Source organism: Panthera tigris, chromosome A1 (assembly GCF_018350195.1).
Source record: "Panthera tigris isolate Pti1 chromosome A1, P.tigris_Pti1_mat1.1, whole genome shotgun sequence".
Classification (NCBI taxonomy): Eukaryota; Metazoa; Chordata; class Mammalia; order Carnivora; family Felidae; genus Panthera; species Panthera tigris.
This window is the reverse complement of record NC_056660.1, coordinates 105,874,576-105,887,394: the sequence shown is the minus strand read 5'-3', so window position 1 is coordinate 105,887,394 and position 12,819 is coordinate 105,874,576. Positions and strand designations below refer to the sequence as shown.

Genomic DNA, 12,819 nt, shown 5'->3' with positions numbered 1-12,819 from the left:
TGCAGCGAAGGCAGTCCTGAGAGGAAAATACATTGCAATCCAGGCCTATGTCCACAAACAAGAAAAATCCCAAATACAAAATCTAACAGCACACCTAAAGGAAATAGAAGCAGAACAACAAAGACACCCTAAACCCAGTAGAAGAAGAAAAATAATAAAGATCAGAGCAGAAATAAACAATATAGAATCTAAAAAAACTGTAGAGCAGATCAATGAAACCAAGAGTTGGTTTTTTGAAAAAATAAACAAAATTGATAAACCTCTAGCCAGGCTTCTCAAAAAGAAAAGGGAGATGACCCAAATAGATAAAATCATGAATGAAAATGGAATTATTACAACAATCCCTCAGAAATACAAGCAATTATTGGGGAATACTATGAAAAGTTATATGCCAACAAACTGGACAACCTGGAAGAAATGGACAAATTCCTAAACACCCACACACTTCCAAAACTCAATCAGGAGGATATAGAAAGCTTGAACAGACCCACAACCAGCGAATAAATTCAATCAGTTATCAAGAATCTCCCAAAAAATAAGAGTCCAGGACCAGATGGCTTCCCAGGGGAGTTCTACCAGACGTTTAAAGCAGAGATAATACCTATCCTTCTCAAGCTGTTCCAAAAAATAGAAAGCAAAGGAAAACTTCCAGATTCATTCTATGAAGCCAGTATTACTTTGATTCCTAAACTAGACAGAGACCCAGTAAAAAAAGAGAACTACAGGCCAATATCCCTGATGAATATGGATGCAAAAATTCTCAATAAGATACTAGCAAATCGAATTCAATAGCATATAAAAAGAATTATTCACCATGATCAAGTGGGATTCATTCCTGGGCTGCAGGGTGGTTCAACATTCACAAATCAATCAACATGATACATCACATTAATAAAAGAAAAGATAAGAATCATATGATCCTGTGAATTGATGCAGAAAAAGCATTTGACAAAATTCAGCATTCTTTCTTAATAAAAACCCTTGAGAAAGTCGGGATAGAAGGAACATACTTAAAGATCATAAAAGCCATTTATGAAAAGCCCACAGCTAACATCATCCTTAATGGGGAAAAACTGAGAGCTTTCTCCCTGAGATCAAGAACACGACAGGGATGTCCACTCTCACTGCTGTTGTTTAACATAGTGTTGGAAGTTCTAGCATCAGCAATCAGACAACAAAAGGAAATCAAAGGCATCAAAATTGGCAAAGATGAAGTCAAACTTTCACTTTTTGCAGATGACATGATATTATACATGGAAAATCCGATAGACTCCACCAAAAGTCTGCTAGAACTTATACATGAATTCAGCAAAGTTGCAGGATACAAAGTCAATGTACAAAAATCAGTTACATTCTTATACACTAATAATGAAGCAACAGAAAGACAAATAAAGAAGCACCAAGAAGCATAAATTGCACCAAGAAGCATAATTGCACAAGAAGCATAAATTGCACCAAGAAGCATAAAATACCTAGGAATTGCACCAAGAAGCATAAAATACCTAGGAATAAACCTAACAATTGCACCAAGAAGCATAAAATACCTATGAATAAACCTAACCAAAGATGTAAAAGACCTGTATGCTGAAAACTATAGAAAGCTTATGAAGGAAATTGAAGAACATATAAAGAAATGGAAAAACATTCCGTGTTCATTGGTTGGAAGAATAAATATTGTCAAAATGTCAATACTACCCAAAGCTATTTACACATTCAATTCAATCCCAATCAAAATTGCACCAGCATTCTTCTCGAAGCTAGAACAAGCAATCCTAAAATTCGTATGGAACCACAAAAGGCCCTGAATAGCCAAGGTAATTTGAAGAAGACCAAAGCAGGAGGCATCACAATCCCAGACTTTAGCCTCTACTACAAAGCTGTAATCATCAAGACAGAATGGTATTGGCACAAAAACAGACACATAGACCAATGGAATAGAATAGAAACCCCAGAACTAGACCCGCAAATGTATGGCCAACTAATCTTTGACAAAGCAGGAAAGAGTATCCAATGGAAAAAAGACAGTCTCTTTAACAAATGGTGCTGGGAGAACTGGACAGCAACATGCAGAAGGTTGAAACTAGACCACTTTCTCACACCATTCACAAAAATAAACTCAAAATGGATAAAGGACCTGAATGTGAGACAGGAAACCATCAAAACCCCAGAGGAGAAAGCAGGTAAAGACCTCTCTGACCTCAGCCATAGCAATTTCTTACTTGACACATCCCCAAAGGCAAGAGAATTAAAAGCAAAAATGAACTATTGGGACCTCATGAAGATAAAAAACTTCTGCACAGCAAAGGAAACAGTCAACAAAACTAAAAGGCAACCAACGGAATGGGGAAAGATATTTGCATTCGACATATCAGACAAAGGGCTAGTATCCAAAATCTATAAAGAGCTCACCAAACTCCACACCCAAAAAACAAATAACCCAGTGAAGAAATGGGCAGAAAACATGAATAGACACTTCTCTAAAGAAGACATCCGGATGGCCAACAGGCACATGAAAAGATGTTCAACGTCGCTCCTTATCAGGGAAATACAAATCAAAACCACACTCAGATATCACCTCACACCAGTCAGAGTGGCCAAAATGAAGAAATCAGGAGACTATAGATGCTGGAGAGGATGTGGAGAAACAGGAACCCTCTTGCACTGTTGGTGGGAATGCAAACTGGTGCAGCCGCTCTGGAAAACAGTGTGGAGGTTCCTCAAAAAATTAAAAATAGACCTACCCTATGACCCAGCAGTAGCACTGCTAGGAATTTACCCAAGGGATACAGGAGTACTGATGCATAGGGGCACTTGTACCCCAATGTTTATAGCAGCACTCTCAACAATAGCCAAATTATGGAAAGACCGAAATGTCCATCAACTGATGAATGGATAAAGAAGTTGTGGTTTATATACACGATGGAGTACTAGGTGGCAATGAGAAAGAATGAAATATGGCCCTTTGTAGCAACATGGATGGAACTGGAGAGTGTGATGCTAAGTGAAATAAGCCATACAGAGAAAGACAGATACCATATATTTTCACTCTTATGTGGATCCTGAGAAACTTAACAGAAACCCATGGGGGAGGGGAAGGAAAAAAAAAGAAAAAAAAGAGGTTAGAGTGGGAGAGAGCCAAAGCATAAGAGACTCTTAAAAACTGAGAACAAACTGAGGGCTGATGGGGGGTGGGAGGGAGGGGAGGGTGGGTGATGGGTATTGAGGAGGGCACCTGTTGGGATGAGCACTGGGTGTTGTATGGAAACCAATTTGACAATAAACTTCATATATTGAAAAAATAAATAAACAAACAGAAAAGGAATTGCCAGAAAGTCTAGAGAACTGGACAAAGCCAAGGCAAGAGCCAAAGGAGTTTAGACACGATGAGTACAGCTAAAACCACACCTTGACCAAGCACCATGTGGAGGTAGGCACTGCTATCTTTCCAAGTGTATGTGAGGTATAGTACCAGACACCCAGTTCCATGTGGCACCAGACAGGGTACATTGATGCACCAGCCAAAGGCCTTGTAAGCTGCCAGATGAATTCTTGCTCTAGACCAAGGGTCTGTAGGGTTGTACTCATCCCTCACTTCTAGGGCCTGGAGAAAGAACAGTGTTTGGACAATGGAAACTTCGTAGTAGGAGATGGGTCCTGCTTCCCCAGGCATCACGAGGTGGAGAATTCCCCAAAAGTAGGAAAGAGCTTCAATAACTGACCAGGCAGAAGTAAAGTAAAAGGCCCAGTAGAGGGACACTTTAGATGACTTGAGTTTTGTGAATTTCCCTATTTGTTAGTTTCAAGCTAATGTTTTTAGATTTATTATTAAAATGTTGGGGCACCTGGGTGGCTCAGTCAGTTAAACGTCCGACTCTTGATTTCGGCTCACATCATGATTTCTCAGGTTCGTAGGTTCGAGCCCTGTGTTGGGCAGGCTCTGTGCTGACAGTGCAGAACCTGCTTGGGATTCGCCCTCTCTCCGTCTCTCTCTTCCTCTCACGAGTGTGTGCGCATTAGCGCGCGTGTGCGCACACACACACACACACACACACACACTCTCTCTCTCTCTCTCTCTCAAAAATAAATAAATAAAAACATTAAAAAAAAGTTATAAAATGTTTTTAAAACCTTCAAATAAGGGTTCTGCATACAGTGAGATGTGACCTCTAAATCTGTCATTAAATCAATTTAGTGAGCTGATTTTTTTCAATATGCTAGAAGGAAATACAAATGGTCAACGTGCCTATCACCCAGTGTGATGAGTTTTCTTCCCTAAAACAGTTTCAGTTATGTAAATATATAGGTACATATTTATTTAATTACAATGTAAAATGCTGTGGGTCATAGTAAATAAAAGTTTGAAAACCATTGCTCCAAAGGACTGTACACTTGGGTTCAGGCATTTGGAGACTAGAGAATAACTTCAGTTTTTCACGATTGTGACCTGGGAGTGGAGACAGACTGGGGGCAGAAGGGACAGATCAGGGCAGCAGAACTGAAAACATGTGGGTCACTGTCAGGGCTCTGTAAGTAATGTAATTTGGAGATGATGCAGAACAAAGGACCTGAGAACTGTCGTTGCCCTCTTCCAACTGTCCTTTACCCAAGCCCCAGATGGCTGCAACTCTTCATCCGGGTCTCAATAATCATTCCCAGTGATTGGGGAGGCAGCGTTGGAAAGGGTTACAGCAGTGGGACGTGGTTTTTGTTATCTGAAGTTAGAATACATTATGAATTTCCCCTGGGAGAGCTTAGAGCACAATGCTAGTGTCACGTTATGGTATAATGCTGCTCTAATGAGGCGCATTATGAGTCAGGTAGGCTACACGTATTCATTATTTCTCCAATAAATATCTGCAATTTCCAAAGAACTGACAGACTTCCTAATGATTTGGCAATTTCCTCCATACTTCCAAGTGGAAGTGGAGGTTGATGAAAAGTCATGTGCACAAAAGAGGAAGTATCTCTCAGTATAAACACATGGACAGGCAGTAGAGACGTGTCAGGACCGCTTTGTCATTTGTCATTTGCACAAATTGTTATCTAGTAACACTAGACACCTTTAGTGCCGTTGTACTCTGACATTACTCATTTTTAGGTCTCCCCCAAACGGAGTTACCATTAACCTGAACACATTGAGAGATAGTCTGTTCTTCCTTTTTGTAGCGGGGATAATCTCATGATATGATCACGTTGATCTTCTTGTGGTCCACGCCAGAACATCTTTTCTTGGCATTGGAGCGCGCACTGAACTGCATGGTTCGTCTGCTGAATAAACACTGTTCTATAGCTCAGAACTGCATAGTGTGGTGCGGTTCACAGGACGCGGAACTACAAAGAGAATCATCCCTGATATGCAAACACATTTTCTCTCACAGATCACTAGACTGTAAACCTCCAGAGAGTAAGGAATGTGATGTATTTAACTCTGAGTTCCCGGGTTGAGTATAGAGCTTGATATTCAACGAACACTCGACATATCATTCTGGAAAGTGATAGCCACATTTCTCTCTGACATTTATTATTACAGGCTTTACTGATCAATCTTTACAAAAAACGTTAGGAAATAGGTTTTATCACCTTTTACACTATGCAAATGAGAAAGCTGGGGAAGGTTAAATAATTGCTCCTGTCATACAGCTCATGGGAGGTCAAGCTGGGATTTTAACCATGTAGTCTGACTCGACAGTCTGCATCGTTAATCACTGAGGAAAACTGCCTCTCTTGAAGTTGAAGTATTGTTAGAAGGCAAGAGGACCACAAGAAATACTACCAGAGGCTTTAAGAAATTATCAAAATGAGAATAGAGGTAAAATTATACAATCTCCCAATACAGTGTTACTTTCTTTGCTAAAACAACTTTCTTCTCTGCCTCCCTTTAATGAAACTGTCTACAGCTTATAGTGTTATGATCTTTAGAGACCAGAATATACCTTAACAGTAGGGGTTACATAAATATAAAGTTGATTTTATTCTCATGTAAAACAAATCTGAAGGTAGGAAGTCCGTCTTATTTTTTAATGTTTATTTATTTTTGAGAGACGGTGAAGGGAGGTGCACAGAGAGAGAAGGGGACACTGGACCCAAAGTGCACTCTGCACTGACACCAGAGAACCCACGTGGGGTTCAAGCTCACAAACTGTGAGATCATGACCTGAGCTGAAGTTGGATGCTTAACTGACTGAGCCACCCAGGTGCCCTGGTAAGAAGTCCATCCCATGTTTTCATCAGAAACCCCAACTCCTGTTGTTCTCTTCTACCAGGTTAGCATAAGGTTGCTACATTCATGACACATCGAGACCTAAAACAGTCTGTGTAACTTCAACCATTATATCTGAGTTGTGGGGCAGAAGACAAAAAGGCAGAACAATAAAAAGAAACTCCTTCCTGCAAGTCAGCTACTCTTTAAACATCCTTCGCAGAAATCATACATAACACTTCTGTGGACATCTCACCAGCCAGTGCTTGGTCACATGACTGCACCTCACTTTAAGGGAGGCTGGGAAATGTGGTCTTTCCATGCATCAACAGGCTCAGCTAAAATTCAGGATACTGAACTAAGAAGGAAGGGGGATTGTGGATATGTAGGTAGACAACTAATAGTTTCTGCCACAGAGTCCCTAAATGACATGCCACCTATCTCATGAAATCTTCCCTTTAATTTCTTTTTATTTATTTTTGAGGAGGGGGGAGAGAGACAGAAAGAGAGAGAGAGAGAGAGAGAGAGATTGAGAATGAGCAGAGGAGGGGCAGAGAGAGAGAGGGGGGGACACACAGAATCTGAAGCAGGCTCCAGGCTCTGAGATGTCAGCACAGAGCCCGAAGTGGGCTCCAACTCACAAACCATGAGATCACGACCTGAGCTGAAGTCGGACAGGCGCCCCAACTTTCCTTTAACTTGTAATCTGATGTGATGTGTCCTTACTTCAAATTCCATAGCATATTGTGTGTGCCTCCAATTACGGGTTTTATTATCTGATTTATACCGTGCTCTTGTTTTATCCTTACGATTTGATGGCCAGATCCTTGAAGTCAGACACTGCCTCGGTCCTTTATGCATTCCATGCAGCACCAAGAATACAGTCTTGAATCGAATGGAGGAGGTTCAGTGTGAATGCAAATGGCATCTTCTTTGTGCTGCAGGAAAACAAAAGAGTAGTCACACATGATGCTAATGTTAATACACAACAGGTCGGTGATTTCCAATAAAGCAATAAGACTGTACATTTTTCAGCAAATAGAATTATTTGAGGATCTACTTTAACCTAACTACGGAGCTAAATAATAGAGATAATTTTACTGCATTGTGCAGACATGTTGGAATAACACAAAACATGAACGCTGAGCTTATAATCATTGTCATTATTCTTTCATATTATCATCCAATCATCATTGCCTTCGGGGAGCTGCCTTCTACACAAACAAGGAGGTTCACTAGTATATAAATAAATATGTGCCATATGAGCAAATCCCTGGTATTATCTGAAATAGAACAATGACACTTTAAAAAGAGAAAATAGGGGCGCCTGGGCATCTGGGTCTTGATTTAGGCTCAGGTCATAATCTCTTAGTTCATGGGATCGAGCCCCATGCTGGGCTCTGAGCTGACAGTGCAGAGCTTGTTTCGGATTCTCTCTCTCCCACTCTTGCTCTCTGCCCCTCCCCCACTCACGTACTCACAATCTCTCTCTCTCTCAAATAAATAATCATTAAAAATAAAATAAAATAAAATAAAAAGATAAAATACCATAAAAATGAAGGGGAAGTTTTTCCTCAGAAAGTGATTTTAGAAAAGGTGAGGATAGTAGATCTCGCTTTTAAAAAAACTTTTTTTTTTTGAGACATAATTGACATAAAACATTACATCAGTTTTAGGTGTACTACACGAGGATTCAATATATGTATATGTATCAGAATAATCACCTCAATAAGTCTAGTTAACATTCATCACCACATAGAGTTATAAATTTTTGTCTTGTGCTGAGAACTTTTAAGATTTACCCTCCTAGCAACTTTACATATACAATATGGTATTATTACCTATGGTCATCATGTTGTACACAATGTACAGTGTACATTACTTCATCAGAAATTATTCTTTTTTAAACTGGAAGTTTATGCCTTTTGACCAAATTCGCCCATTTCACCTATCTCCTACATCCCAATATGTTCTCTGTACTTCTGAGCTCAGTTTTTGTTTTTCTTTTAGATTGCACATATAAGACAGATCATACAATATTTCTCTTTCTCTGACTTATTTCACTTAGCATAATGCCCACATATGTGTGGGTTTATTTCTGTACTGTCTTTTCTGTTCCATTGACTGATGCATCTGGTTTTTCTTTTTTTAAGTTTATTTATTTATTTTGAGAGAGAGAAAGCACAAGCAAAGGAGGGGCAGAGAAAGTGGGACAGGGAATCCCAAGCAGGCTCCAGGCTGTCAGCTGCAGAGCCCAGCATGGGGCTCGATCTCACAAACTGTGAGATCATGAGCTGAGGCAAGATCAAGAGTCACATGCTTAACTGACTGAGCCACCCAGAGGCCCGTTTTTTTTTTTTTTTTTTGGGGGGGGGGTTTGTTTTTTGGTTGTTGTTTTTCTAAGCTTATTATTTATTTAAGCAATGTCTACACCCAATGTGGGGCTTGAACTCATGACCCCGAGATCAAGAGTCACATGCTGTTCTGATGGAGCCACCCACACCTACATAACTGTTTTTATGCAAATGCCATATTGGATAGCAGAGGAGTTAGAACTGTGGTATAATATGTATGTACAACTTGTCAAGGACTTTGACGGTCAGTAACTATGTTGAGCGTGTATTCAACTATGTTCAATATGTGTATCTTCTTTGAACAACTATCTATTCGGATCTTTTGTCCTTTGGTTTTGTAGATACAAAAAGAATTATTTCAGCTTATTTATTGTACCAGTTTTATTAGGGTATAATTGACAAAACCATATATATTTCAAGTGTACAACATGATGATTTGATACATGAATACATTGTGAAATGATTGCCACAATGAAGTTCATTTTATAATGGTATTTTTTAAACTAGGCTTTTATTAACCTTATTTTATGTTTCTCGGATTTTGTTTTGGCTTTTTTCTGTTTACACTTTAAGCATTTGAGTCATGTTGCTGTATTTTATACAAGCTAACTCAATTGATTTTGAGTCAAAGATGAGTATAAATAAAGAAATAACTAATCCAGGTATGCACTGACCTAGTTGTTTGCATAGAGCGGAGAACATTTTGACTTTCCTCGTGATAATGATGTCAAAAACCGACCTCTGTGCTCCGGAGTCCAAATACGTAAGGTGAAGACAGTTTGGGTATAAAGAGGAACAAGAGCTTCATTGCTTTGTGGGGCAAAGGAGACCACAGCAGACTAAGGCCTTCAAAGCTACAAGCCCATGCCGACCAAGGGGCCGTGGGGTTTTATAGGGGGTGGAGAATCTGGCCAGTTTCAGCAGGAATTGTGTTTGTGCAGCCAGCCTCCTTGCTCTTGTTTTCAGAGTGGTACTGGGCTCCTGAAACAAAAGCCTCAGAAGGGAGGAGGGGAGGTGTGTGGCACAGAGGGAAAAAGTTACTTAGGTCAAAAATCAAGGGGCGCCTGGGTGGCTCAGTTGGTTAAGCATCCAACTTCAGTTGTATTAAGCATCCAACTTCGAGGCTTGTGAGTTTGAGCCCCGCGTCAGGCTCTGTGCTGACAGCTCAGAGCCTGGAACCTGCTTCTGATTCTGTCTCCCTCTGTCTCTGCTCCTCCCTGTTCACACACACACACTCTCTCTCAAAAATGAATAAACATTAAAAAAAAAAAAAAAGAGTCTGACTTGATTTTCGCTCAGGTCATGATTTCATGACCATGGAGCTAAGAGTGGAACCTACTTAATATTCTCAGCCCCACTATCTCTCTCCCCCGTGCCCCCCCCCCCATTCAAGCTCTTCTCCCCACTTGAGCTCTCTTGCTCTCTAAAATAAATAAATAAAAATGTTTCCAAAAATTGAGCCTCCTGGAAGCATTAATGCAGCCATTTTGATTTTTGTTCAACTTCATGCTTTTAAGTGGTTTCTATCACATCGCAAATTTTCTTTCCCTACCCACATTTAAGTCACATTTACATCTTCATGAAGACAGAGCAATTGTAAATATAATCTGCTCCAATGTGTGTATCTCATATATACTAAACTACCAACTGGCACATCTTAAAAACTTGTTTTTAGGGGCGCCTAGGTGGCTCAGTCAGTTGAGCGTCCGACTTCGGCTCAGGTCATGATCTCATAGCTCATGAGTTCGAGCCCCTTGTCGGGCTCTGTGCTGACAGCTCAGAGCCTGAAGCCTGTTTCAGATTCTCTGTCTCCCTCTCTCTGACCCTCCCCCGTTCATGCTCTGTCTCTCTCTGTCTCACAAATAAACGTTAGAAAATAAAAATAAAAAACTTGTTTTTATTTTAATAGTTCACAGTAATAGGCTTAATATCTTTTATCACTTATATCTGTTAGCCATTTGGTTATAGTAATTTTTAAAACTTTTATGACTTCAGAAATAAAGGTAATAAAATAAAAATAAACATTTGTCTGTGAGAGCAATTACATTATAGAACGACTGGTATTTTTTAATCCTTCTACACAGTGTATATTAAACATCAATTAAGGAATAGAATTCTTAGCACAAAAGGAGAATATTTCTCTACCTCAAGTACATATTTCACTTCAGTTTGATAATTCTTGATTTTTAGGAACTGAACAGATAACTTGAGACATTCTGTGTTAAACAAGGATAATTGTTAAGCATGAAATGTTTGCCTGAAGTGGTCATTTCTTTTCAAATCCACATGGAATTCACTGACACTATGTAATTAAATACCACACCTCCCATCTCTCTCTCTGCTTCTCATTTTATTCTAATTTAGGAACAACTTGCATGATTAAGAAGTTTCTTCCAGTAAGTTCTGGGATGACTACTAAAAACACAGTGACCTGATGTTTCTACAGAATGGGGAAGTTCTGCCATTAATTGTGTAACAAACCAAGGGTGAACTTGACAGGCAGGGCTCCTGAACTGGGCACAGGATACGGGGCAATGAACTCTGCTTTTCACAGACATTGGTTGTCAACCAGGGAGATTTTGCCCTGATTTTGCAATATGTTCACAACGTTCTTCATTGTTACAACTGAGGTTTCAGGTGGCCAGGAGGGGTGGAGGTGGGGGGCGGGGGATAGTGGAGGGGCAGATACACTACTAGCATCTAGTGGGCAAAGGTCAGGCATGTTGCTAAACATGCTACAATGTAAAGGACACAAAGAATTTTTGGTCTCAAAATGTCAATAGGGTCCCTCCTACTTGAGAAACTGATGCAGAGAAGAATGGCTCTATCCCCATGTCCTGTCTCTTCAGCTTCTTACTTATCAGTTGAATGCCAGACAGCACACTAGGCCTTTGACACTGCATCAGTCTCTCTTCCGACCCTATATGTATTACCTTAGCTCACTCTTACATTATCTAGGCGAGGAAGTATGATGACCACAATACACTTTTCACATGTGATTCAAATTCATTACGAACTCAAAGATGCATGACGTCTGAAATGTTGCTCAACTAAAATCAAGCAGCCCTGGTCCTTGTTTTCATGGAACATCACCTAAATACTAATGGTAAAATTTTATCTTAAAATATAAGGGTAAGAAAAAATATACCATTCTTTTCTCCCTCCACTCGTACATTTTCAATTAGCAATAATCGCACCTCGGATAAATCTCTTTGGCTACGATACTGCCACTGTGCAAAGCTTCACTTGTACATTTTCAACTAACCTGAATTTCAAGTGATTCCCTCTCTTCAATCCATCAACATTAGAGGGAAGATTGTTATTAAGCACTTTCAGTTAATCTAAAGATATTTCAGGAGACATCATTCCTATGATTGTCTTCTTTTGCAATAATATGCAAAATTAATATGAATAACAGAAAAAATAAACTATCAAAAAGAGCGTAGGGGGCACCTGGGTGGCTCAGTCGGTTGAGTGTCCAACTCTTGGTTTCTGCTCAGGTCATGAACTGATGGTTTGTGAGTTTGAGTCCTGTATCGGGCTCTGTCCTGGCAGCGGGGAGCTTCCTTGGGATCCTCTCTTACCGTCTCTCTCTGACCCTACCCTGCTCTCTTTCTCTCTCAAAATAAATAAATAAACTTTTTTTTTAATGATGTGCCTCTTTAAAAAAAAGAGAGCATAGGGAATTGAGTAATGCAGAATAAAGCAGTTATCATGAAAACAATCAGACATCTTTACTTTTAATTATATTTTCAAGCCATCCTCACTATCACTAGGTCAAGAGCACCTTTCAATTTACTCCATCAAATAGTCTCAGTTTTGCTGTGGGGCAAACAGGAATTTAGCCTAAGGTTTAGGAGAAACCTCCTATTTATATTTAATCACTGGCGAGGCAATTATAGTTTTTAAATAAAAAAAATATGAACCTGTTCCCGGAAGCACAGATATTTGAAATTTATCTTATGAATGACATTTAGTGCTTTGTGATTGGTGTGTATATTTCTTCCAGGTGCTCATTGCTCTTTGTTCTGATTAGCGGCTATTTTTGTATACTCCAAACACTTCTAATAATACATATGAGCAAATATACAAAAATCATCTATTTTTTTAATAATTTTTAATGTTTATTTACTTTTGAGACAGAGAGAGAGAGAGAGAGAGAGAGAGACAGAGCATGAGTGGAGGAGGGGAAAATCATCTATTTTGTATCCTAATCTGTAGTTTGGATCGTGTTCAGTGGGATTTCCCACAAGAATTTTTTGTATG

At 39.5% G+C, this 12,819-nt stretch overlaps 1 non-coding gene across 1 annotated transcript; it reads right to left on the bottom strand.

Moving 5' to 3' along the window:
* Positions 1 to 11,660: 11,660 nt before the first annotated feature.
* Positions 11,661 to 11,795, bottom strand: LOC122231982. The gene has a single exon (XR_006209296.1). It is a non-coding gene; the product is annotated as a U4 spliceosomal RNA (small nuclear RNA).
* Between the last annotated feature and the right edge of the window lie 1,024 nt (positions 11,796 to 12,819).